General features: G+C 34.4%; 1 non-coding gene across 1 annotated transcript; it reads left to right on the forward strand.

Annotated features, from left to right (window-relative positions):
* The first annotated feature begins 2,044 nt into the window (after window positions 1–2,044).
* On the forward strand, window positions 2,045–2,151 carry LOC133035266 (small nucleolar RNA R71). Its single transcript, XR_009686543.1, has one exon. It is a non-coding gene; the product is annotated as a small nucleolar RNA R71 (small nucleolar RNA).
* The last annotated feature ends 7,929 nt before the right edge of the window (window positions 2,152–10,080 follow it).

A 10,080-nucleotide genomic window follows, 5' to 3' on the forward strand; every position in this document is an offset into this window, starting at 1 on the left:
AGGATCACGTCGTGGTATGGCCCCGTCTTCCAATTTAATGTGATGGGAGCAAATCAAAGGACTAATCCCTTTAATGTCAGCTAACGTCCAACCAATTGCTCCTCTTTGCTCTGTGAGCATGTTGATAAGTTGTTGCTCTTGAGTTGCATTAAGGGTGGAGGATATGATGACAGGGAAAGTGTTGTTTGCTCCCAAGAAGACATGCTTAAGTTCCTTAGGAAGTGGGGCCAAGTTTGGTTGAGGAGCTTGTACAGTGGATGGTTTTGGTGTTTCCCTATCTTGAGGAAGTCCCTCGAAGATTGGATTCCAAAACATGGTTCTTTTGGTCGGTAATTGATTGATGATTTCAGGGTTGATTTCAGTATTACCCGACTCAGAAATCTCAGAAATTTCAAAGAGGTCATTGAGATGAGTGGAAGTGTATTGTGCTTCTACCTCTTCTGAAATAAGTGTATCGATCAGAAATGATTGGAAACACTCATCGTTATCAGGTGGTTGTTTACCAATGTTGAAAACATTCACCTCTAGAGTCATGTTCCCAAAAGAGATTTTCATGAGACCATTCCTACAATTGATGAGTGCATTTGCTGTTGCGAGGAATGGTCGTCCGAGAATGATGGGAATTTTGGACTCTAAGTTGACTTCAGATTGAGTGTCCAAGATGAGAAAATCCACAGGGTAATAGAATTTATCAATTTGAATCAAGACATCTTCAACTATTCCCCGAGGTTTCTTAACTGATCGATCGGCCAATTGTAGCACCACAGATGTGGGCTTAAGTTCTCCTAGGCCTAGTTGCAAGTATATGGAATAAGGCATGAGATTTACACTTGCACCTAAGTCCAGGAGGGCTTGGCCAAATTCCTGTTCCCCTATTTGACATGAAATGGTGGGACAACCAGGATCTTTGTATTTAAGCGGTGTCTTGCAGTCGATCACCGCACTAGCTTGTTCTGCCAAGAATGCAGTTTTCTTGACATGGTGCTTCCTTTTGATAGTGCATAGATCCTTGATAACTTTGGCATAAGCCGGTACTTGCTTGATTACATGAAGTAATGGCAAGTTAACCTTAACTTGTGTCAAAAAGTCAAGGATTTCACTATGACTTTCCAGTACCTTCCCAGTGGATTTCAAAGCCTGAGGAAAGGGCACCTTTACTGGAAGGTTCTGTGGCACATCAGCATCTGGAGCGGGCATTGGTACACTAGTGGTCTTAGGTAATGGTGATACCGTACTTTGACCACTTCGGGTAGTAATGGCATTAACCCCTTTGAGATTAGACTCTGAAGGAGCGGAGGTTTGTGCCATATGTTGCCCTTTGGGAGTGATTAGAGGCTGAGCGGGAAGCTTACCACGCTCTTGAATGACTGAAGAATCATTTAACTTTGTTATTTGAATCTTTATGTCCTTCAATTCCTCTATCACCTGAGTGAAATAAGTCCTGAACTCTAGTTGGGATTCTGCGAGAATTTTCATGGAACTCTCAAGAGAATTCTTTTGTTGATCAGGCCTCCATTGGCTCCCAGATGCTTGATTTTGACTTGTATCCTTCCAACTGAAATTGGGATGGTTACGCCAACCAGGATTGTATGTGTTGGAGTAGGCATTATAAGGCTTCTTGTAATCCCCTAAGGCATTACACTGTTCCTCATCTCCTCCCCTTAACATACTAAGACTAGGGCACTCTTGTGGTTGATGATCAGTCCCTCCACAAATGAAGCATGGTTCTTGCTTTTCCACTTTTGCAGCCATCTGGAGTGCTTTACCTTCTTGAGTTTTGAAAGCCTCAAATTGTTTTTTCAAAGCTTCAAGTTGAGCTTTCACACTGTCCTCCTCCTTCAATTGGTAGACTCCGGCTGTTCGTGGCTTGTCTGTAGGACTTGGCGCACTCCATGTGTATGATTTTTCAGAAATTTCTTCAAGATATTCCAAAGCTTCTTCGGGATCTTTCTGTAGGAAGTCGCCATTGCACATCATTTGTACGAATTGTCTTTTGTCGGCTGTGAGACCGTCATAGAAATAGCTGACAAGACGCCAACTTTCGTATCCATGATGTGGGCACTGGCCCATCAAATCTTTAAACCTCTCCCAGACCTGATGAAACGTTTCATGGTCCTTTTGGGTGAAGGTAGAGATTTGCCTCTTAAGGCTGCTGGTCTTATGGGGTGGAAAAAATTTAGAGAAAAATACTTTTGTCATTTCATCCCATGTCCCAATAGACCTTGGCCTTAAGGAATACAACCAGCTTTTGGCTTTATCCTTGAGTGAGAAAGGAAAGAACTTCAATCTCACCAAGTTAATGATGTCAGCTTGGTTGTTGAATGTGGCCACCACCTCTTCGAAGGCCTGAATATGCACATATGGACTCTCATTTTCCATACCATGAAAGGTTGGTAAAAGTTGAATCATGCCAGGTTTGAAATCGAAGTTGGGCATATTCATGGGATACATTATGCATGAAGGTGTGGCCGTACGCGTAGGATGTAGATAATCCTGTAGCGTTCTTGGTTGGATTTCCTGTTGTTGAGCCATCATTGGAAGTGCAGGAAGTATGGGTGATGGTGGTGAATGAGAACGAGTGGAAGAAGACGATTTAGGAGAGTTTTCTAAAATTTCAATTTGTTGTTTTACAAATCTCCCTAATTTGTCTCTATTTCGTGACATTCACTTTTTTTTTTTTTGTGTGTGTGTATTTTCACTTGTTAAATAATGTAAATTACAACTATGTAATAATGCAAGGGTATTCACACAAGATATTCCCAGGCCGATTGGGAAGGTTGCCAAGGTACCGCTTCGTCCCACACTTTTACTAGAACTCCCCGGGGTTGCTAGAAAGTGTAGAGGGTACTCTATCACAAACCTTTAAAGCCAATCTTTCTTAGACAGAATGATCTCAGTTTGTACCACTTTTACCATTACACAATTGGGTTTACACTAAAAAGTTTATGAAAATATTTTATGCACAATCTTTTATTTTTTTGTTTTTTTTTTTTAGCCTAAAGGATAAAAGTCTACAACTAACCTAAAATAAATAAAAAAATTGGCTAATCCTAAAAAAAGTACACAAAATAAAATAATGTAAAAAAAAACTAACACCCTAATATAGTAGCAAAATAATAAATACAACTAACAAATAAACTAAACAAAAAAAGGACTTGTTTTTTTTTTTACTAAAAGAGTAAAGAATAATAATAATGATATATAATGATTTTTTTTTTTGTGAATATATATATAACTTAAAAAAAAAAAGAAAACTAAATTATATTATATTAACTAAAAAGTTTTTTTTTTTTTGATGTAAATAAATAAAGAGAGACAAAAAAAAAATAAAATAAAAAAATAAAACTACTATACTAACCTCTTGTAGCGCAGAAACCTCCCCGGCAACGGTGCCAAAAATTGATGTCGCCCAATTAGTTACACTGCGGTCGCGGTAGTAAACGGGCTATATGTCGTATCCACGGGGAGGAAAAATACACTCAAAAGGACAATTAGTAATTTTACAAGAATAAAATATGAACCTTGAATGTGATGAGAATATTGAGAAATGATTTTTAAAAATTAAACAAGTAATTAAAATGAGAAGTGATCAGAAAATGATTATGGAAGACACAAGCTTTGTACATGCAATTATATTTTCCTAATAAAATTGATTCTTTAACCTCAACTATAATTCTACACCATTAATTATAGTTGGAAAATATGTATGATTAAGCTCACTAGAAAAATATGTTCTCTAATTAAATTAAAACTACTTCTAAAAATACTATCATATTATATAATTTAAATCGACAAAATACCATTGGCAGAATGCAGTAAAAATCATATAATATAATAAACACTCTAATAATTAATAGCCTAACTTACATAAGAAAAGCATGACTGAACTTATATAAAAGGTACTATTAAATTTAAAGTGCAATTAAGAAGAAGAGAAATTTAATATAATAAATGTGAAAATGAAGAACAAAGAGAATCAATATATTAGAAGAATAAAAATTGCATGAACTTACACTTGAATCTTGCCAAAGAAATTAGCCTAGAAAAGGCATTGTCTTTACACCAAAATTAATAAAGTAAAATAAAGAAGAAGGAAAGAAAAAGATAAAATTTTGGTATAATAACTCTAGGTAAAATCTGATGCCTTTCTTTGTTGTCTAAGCTCTCTTTTATAGTGTAACTTGAATCCCATTTTTGTAATATTTGTGAAAAGAGCAATGGAGATAGTGGCATAAAAAGCTGAGTAAGTCACTTCCAAATAAGATCATGTCATTTCCTGAACGTGTGCCACTGCCGAATCCCTTTCATTAGTGTGTTGGTTGATTTTTCAATAAATGGGCGTAGTGGACAAAATTGAGAGAACTAGCCCAACTACTTAATTTCATACAGAACAATAGATTAAAATGTAAGAGAATCTTCCAATTTTGTGTCATGTAAGACAAAAGAAACAATGGGCCATTTGGGCTTAGTGAGTCTTGAGGCCCATTTGAAGAATGAAAAAGTGAGAAAGAATTGGGCTTGTCATCTTCTTTCTATTTCATCAATTTGTACACCAAATCTGAAAAATAGCACATAAATTTCTTATAAACTAAATATTTCCATTTAAAATAACTTTACAATTAAAATCATGAAATAATTAATTAAATTAATTTTATGCCTATAATTAAAGACTTAAAATGTACAAATTTGAGCCTTAATCAGTGACTCCGACCCTGAAGTGATGGATCCCAATGCCAGTCGTAATCAAAATCTGCCATATCATTCAACAGATTTATTACGTCATAACCTCTCATTAATAGAGGCGCTCCAGTGACCTCTGCTCCATAATCAACCCAGTTTCTTGTTTCATCATTAAGTCCGTTATAAAAGAGCCACGTAAAACATCCACTTGAGAAAGTGGGATAACATCTCTCTCCAAGCTCTTTAAATCTCCTCCAAGCAGAATAGAATGGTTCATTGTGTTGTTGGGCAAAATCCTCAAGATATAGCATCTGGATTTATCTTGCAGGTCAAACTCATAAGTAACACATTAGTAAAATTAAAAGAAAAATAAAACTAAATTAGTACTAAAAAGAATAAAAATTTAAAACAACAAAATTAATACTAAAACCAAAAAGAAAAACTAAATTAGAACAAAATTTAATTTTTAATAATATTACAAAATTTAATCTAAAAGAAACAGATTAGAAATAAGCAAAAAAAATTAACCAAAGTAGAAGTTAGTATAATTTTATGTAATATCAATCTTTATACAATTCCCCGGCAACGGCGCCAAAAACTTGTTGCTATAATTTTAAACACTACGCAAGTATACGCAATCAAGTAGTAAATCTCACACAGGTGAGGTCGATCCCACAGGGAATTGGATTAAGTACCACTAAATTATACTTATGATTCTATTCGGTAAATCGAAAGCAAGTATGATTTAAAAACAGTAAAATATGAAAGAAATTCAGAAAACTTAATAACACAATTTAAAGTTGAGCAAGATGAGACAATAGGGAGGAGAATCCTGTTGTTGTTTACCCAAATCGTTAATGATTAATTACTATCCTATTTTTGGAGTGAATGACAGATTATGAAATAACCTAGCTCCTTTCAGATCTTCTAGATTCTAAACCACATGTTATCTAATTAATTTCTTAATTAAACTAACATGAAATCAGCATTAAGTAATAATCTACTCGTCACATAAGTCATGCAAATACTTTCGTTTCACATAGAACATTGATTATCTTAATTTTAGCATTCTCAATTCTCACTTTTCAGATTTCGAATTGAGATCATAAAGCATGCACAAGGTGATCAATCTTAAACATGAAATTAAGAACAAACTAAGATAATTTCACACACAAGAATTGAGGAATGGTAATTAAACATTAACTAGGCAGAACATTAAACAACAATCATCATCCTCCCTAAATGGGAAATTTAGTTCAGAAACAAATCCATAACCATTCCTATAGCAATATTCAACATAAATAAATTAAAGAGGAATAAAGAAAAGAACTGTTGGTGGATTGACTCTGGATCTTCACTTTGATTTCTTCTGCTCTTCCTGCCGCTTTCTACTGTGTTTTAGGGTTCCAAATCGCTTCCCTTGACTTCCAATCGCAGTTTTCTATTTATATCTAATTTTTAGGGTTCGTCGGACAAAAATACCCCTGACCGTACGGACGCTCGCCGCGGCCAAAAGTGGTCTCGCCGCGGCCAAAAGTGCATCAAAAAAACTACGTTTCTGCCCAGACTTTCTAGCCGCGGCCATGGAATTCTCGCCGCGGCGAGATGGAATTTTCAGCTTCGATCTGTTTTAGTAAAATGAGCATAACTTTCTCATCCGAACTCCAAATGAGCTGATTCAAGATGCGTTGGAAAGATAAGAAAGAGATCTAAAACTTTTATGTTTTGACTTTTTCCAAAATATGATCATAACATAGTCGAATTTAGGCTTGAAGTTTCAGCTTTATTCTCTTTCAAAAATTTTTCTATTTTATAGATCACTGTTTTCCGAAATTTGTCCAATTTATACATTCCAAGTGTAGAAACCTGAAATCAAAGAAAACAAGCGTAATTCTATTCTAAAAATAATAATAAAGAAGGAAAACAACTATAAAATGTGACCCGAAACTTAGGCTAAAAATAGCCTAACAATTATCAAGATCTGAACCTGGATCTCTTTCTCTCCTTCTTGAGCCCGATTCTCCTTCTTGTTTATTAGATTATTCACAACCTTCCACACTATGATTGAGATACCACTTGATGTGTGTGGGAACTCACTCTATCACTCAAGGTTCGAAAATTTAGAAGAAGAAAAGAGAGGGATAGTGGCGGCTATAGGTAGAAGGCTCAACTTTCTAAAGACAAGAAATTTCATCAATCTTTTAAGTGTGAGCCATCACTATCTATTTATAGGTAACCACCTAAGTTTAGGTTAGAATTATTTGGCATTAAAATAATAGAAAAAATAAATTGTAAATTGCACACTATGTGGTCGGCCATGGGATATGGATTGGGCCCCACTTTGCGATTTTTCCATTTTTTCATTTTTCCATCCCATTTTCTCAAAAACACCAATTTTGCAATTTAACTACTTAAATGCCAATTCCAACTATTTAATAACTAAAAATTAATTATTAAATAATATTGTCATTTAATATATTTATTAATTAGACATATAAAGTCTCTTAATTAATAAATAAAACCTAGAATCTCTTTTCTTCACAATTTTGCCCTTGCTTAGTGAAAATTCATAAACTAGACATAGTCTAATTTTAGAATTATAATTGATTAATTAAAATCAATTAACTGAGTCTTACAAGCAGTATGGTCTCAACTAGTATGGGGACCATGGCCCTATATAACCGAGCTTCCAATAAGCAGATCAAGAATTTACCAAGTAAATTCACTGAACCTCCAACTAAGCCTGTCATAGGCTTTAACAAGATCAATTTTAATTGCAAAATAACCCTCTCTGCCTTTCTTCCGGTTGAAAGAATGAATAATCTCTTGAACGATTACATTATTATCTTGAATATTCCTTCTTGGGACAAACGCCGCTTGAGTAGGGCGTATAATAGAAGGAAGGATAGGTTTAATTCTATTTGCAACTATTTTGGATATGACCTTATAAATAACGTTGCATAGGGAAATTGGTCTGAACTGACTAGGTCATTTCGGATTCTGGACCTTAGGGATAAGAACTACATTCGTAGTATTGTTGGAAATTATTTTACCAGGATCTTAGATCTACTCACAAGTATGTTGTTTAACACCCTAAATATGAACTTTCTAAAACGATAAAATAAACACATATAAAGTTAAGAAAACCTTACATTGATGTAGCGGAATTAATGTCTCCTTCCACTCAGATCTCTAACCCTTGTATCCTTTCTGTCACAGAGTATTATCAAGATCTGAGCCCGAATGTCCTTCTCTTTGTGTGTGATCCTTCACAGTCTTCCAATCTATGATTAAGTTACCACTTGCTGTGTGTGGGCACTTACTCTATCACTAAGGTTCGAAATTTATGAAGAGGAAAAGAGAGAGAATGATTTCGGCCAAAGAAGAGAAAGGGAAGGCTCAGTTTTTCTGAAGAGAAATTTTTCTGACAGAAAAGGTTATGAAAACTTATGTATTTTTACTGAGCCATCACCTTCTATTTATAGGCAACTACTAGGTTTAGGTTAGGAATTATTTGGCATTAAAATAATGAAAATATCAATTTGAAAAACCACTATAAGTGGTCGGCCATGGTGTGTGTAATGGGCCCCACTTGGTTTTGCAGTTTTCACAAATTTTATTTCTATTTTCTCAAAAATGCCAATTTTCCAATTCTAACCATTTAAATGCCAAAACTAATTATTTAATAACTAAAATAGATTATTAAATAATATTGTCATTTAATTTAATTATTTATTAGACATATAAAGTCTATTAATAAATAAATAAACCTAGAATCTCTTTTCTTTACAATTTCGCCCCTGCTTAGTGAAAAATTCACAAATTAGACATAGTCTAACTTTAGAATTATAATTGATTAATCACAAATCAATTATTGAGTCTTACAAGCAGTATGTTCTCAACTAGAATGGGGACCATGGATCTATATGCTGAGCTTCCAATAAGTGAACCGAATTTACGAAGTAAATTCCTACTTATTAATTCTTCGTTGAATCCACTCTTAGAACTTAGAATTGCAATCTCAGACTTATATAGAGCATATAATATGTTCCACGATATAGATATGCTATCTCATTTAACCATTGTTATAATCTTATTGTGATCAAAGATCCTCTATATAGATGATTTACATCGTGATGGGATAATTTTACCGTTCTCACTCCTCAATGTATTTTGCCCCTTAAAAGACTTAGCTACCTGTAAATGATTTTTAGTGACCTAAGAATTAGTCACTTAAACAAGAGCTCATCCATTTACTTCTACTTAGCTAAGCTCGACGGGAATCATCACTTGACTTCTATACACCAGTAGAAGCTATAGATTCCATATTTATGTTCAGCACTCCCACTCAATCATACTATCATGTTCCCAAAATATACGTATCACCCTGACCCAAAAGTAGGCTTAACTAATAAATCAAAGAACATGAATAGTAATCCTGAGTTGAGCCTAAGCATATCAGGATTTAGATTCTTTTAATCTTAAGATCAACTACTGATATTGACTTGGAAAGATATAACGGTAAGTTTGTAATATCTTAACTAAGTTGCAATATCGGTCCAGTCCAATATATACTCCATACATTCGAAGCTAGTATACTTTACTAATGTCCTGGAAAGAACATAACACTTACTCCAAGTGTAAGTACACATCATCGCTGATTATCACATTAGTGTAAATCCAAAACACTGATGAAACAGGGACTTAGTCTTTGATTCATATGATCACAATCACATTCCACTGTGTTGACGATACTGTAATTGTGAATAAACATATGATCTGGATTTAACTGATTTTGTGTATAAATGTAATAAACATATTAAACCATTAGCATGAAAATTTCATGCAAACATAAATCAATTCAAATTCCTTATATTGATAACTAATCAGATTGTAAAGAGTTTTATTTAGGGCATAAAACCCAACAAGTATTTATTCCTTTATGCATATGTCCATTCCTGAAAAAATCCGAAATTGCCTCACAGAAATCTTCACCCATAGACTCCTAGTAATGTTTGAAGAAGAGGACTGACATTCTATCCGGTCCCGGAGCCTTATGGTTATTCATGGCAAACAAAGTACTCTTGATTTCATCCTGAGTGGGACATAGGAGGATCCCCTCCTGGTCCTCCAAAGAGAGTCTTTCATGAAATAAATGTTGGAAATTATTTTACCAGGATCTTAGATCTACTCACAAGTATATTGATTAACACCCTAAATATCAACTTCTAAAACGATTATGAAATAAACACATATAAAGTATGAGAAACCTTACATTGGGTGCAGCGGAATAAAATGTCTCCTTCCGTTCAGATCTCTAACCTTGTATCCTTTCTGTCGCAGAGTATTATCACGATCTGAACCTGGATCTCTTTCTCTCCTTCTTTAGTGTTGAAACTC

This window comes from Cannabis sativa, chromosome 2 (genome assembly GCF_029168945.1).
Source record: "Cannabis sativa cultivar Pink pepper isolate KNU-18-1 chromosome 2, ASM2916894v1, whole genome shotgun sequence".
Taxonomy (NCBI): domain Eukaryota; kingdom Viridiplantae; phylum Streptophyta; class Magnoliopsida; order Rosales; family Cannabaceae; genus Cannabis; species Cannabis sativa.